This window comes from Protobothrops mucrosquamatus, unplaced genomic scaffold (assembly GCF_001527695.2).
Source record: "Protobothrops mucrosquamatus isolate PMUCROS unplaced genomic scaffold, P.Mucros_1.0 scaffold6193, whole genome shotgun sequence".
Classification (NCBI taxonomy): domain Eukaryota; kingdom Metazoa; phylum Chordata; class Lepidosauria; order Squamata; family Viperidae; genus Protobothrops; species Protobothrops mucrosquamatus.
Genome location: NW_015392026.1, coordinates 5,324 through 6,826, shown reverse-complemented (window position 1 = coordinate 6,826; position 1,503 = coordinate 5,324).

Sequence of the window (1,503 nt, the reverse complement as noted above, 5' to 3'; positions counted from 1 at the left end):
CTCCAATATAAGATAATATATCACATTTTTGGATAGAGAAACTATTAGTAGATGGTAGGTATGCAGTAAACATAATTTTTGATAGGGAAACTATTAGTAGATGGTGGGTATGCAGGGAGCATATATCGCATTTTTGATAGGGAAACTTTATTAGTAGATGGTGGATATGCAGGGAATGTAATATATCACATTTTTTAATAGGGAAACTTTAGTAGTAGATGGGTACACAGGGAACATAATATATCACATTTTTGATAAGGAAACTTTATTAGTAGATGGTGGATATGCAGGGAATGTAATATATCACATTTTCTGATAGGGAAACTTTAGTAGTAGATGGTGGGTATGCAGGAAACATAATATATCACATTTTTGATAAGGAAACTATTAGTAGATGGTGGGTACGCAGGGAACATAATATATCACATTTTTTGATAGGGAAACTTTATTAGTAGATGGTGAGTATGCAGGGAACATATCACATTCTCTCATCAAATATGGAGTTTATACTGCTGATAGTATAAAGTCTGGCTGGGGAATTCTGGGATTTGAAGTCCACAAGTCTTAAAGTAGCCACGTTTGGAGATCCTGGTTTAGAAAAAAGCGACTGCCAATGCTCTTGAAAAATGGTTGTAACTCATCCTGAAAAACACAAGAGGACTCGCAACTAGAGATCTTACCAGGAAATTGGTGTTAAACATGTATACAGTATGTCATTCTGTAAACTTTATATTACATACATATCTTGTATAACACACAGGTTTAGTAAGTTACTGTCAAAAGTGTAAAGTTTATTCGTGTACTCGTTTTTCCTTTTCTTGTAAATCAAGTCCTTTTCATTCTGCTATATTTTTTTTATTTTGCACAGGAGAAGTGGGATCATCTCTTCTCTCGCTCCCCCCAAAGAATGGTGGAGACCCCATTCTAGTCCCCCTCAACCACAGAAGCTCCTGGGGTGTGTGGGAGTTATTTTCTTTCAGCAGCAGGACCGTCGTAGAGAAAAAGTTTTGTCCAGAGAAAGGTGGATGGAGCCAATTAGAGACGATGGAGTGCACTTCTGGAAGGCATAGGGACACACACACACACACACACACACACACACCAAGAAAATCTCCCTGTGGGGTCGCTGGGAATTCACACCAGCAGATCATCCATCATTCAAACTGTGTTCGGAGACGGAAAGCTCCATCTGAGCTCCATCGGAGACGGAAAGCTCCAAACCACTCAAAGGAAAACTGCGTTTCTCGCGCCAGTGTTGAGATTTTGCACCACAATTTTAGCAGGTTGCTTACCTGGGCTTGGCTCTATTATTTGTGCAGCTGCGCAGAAGGGTGTGCCACCCCCTGGCCTCTCCCCTCCCCCATAATGCAGAATCCAAGTCCCTTCCTGGGGTCTATTCTCCAGCTCCCCAATCTGCTGAGTCTTGAGATCAGTCAAGGGGTCCCAAGGCCTGGAGACAGGGAAGGAACTGGGGAGATGCTGGGCTGCGAAGGGAACTGTGGC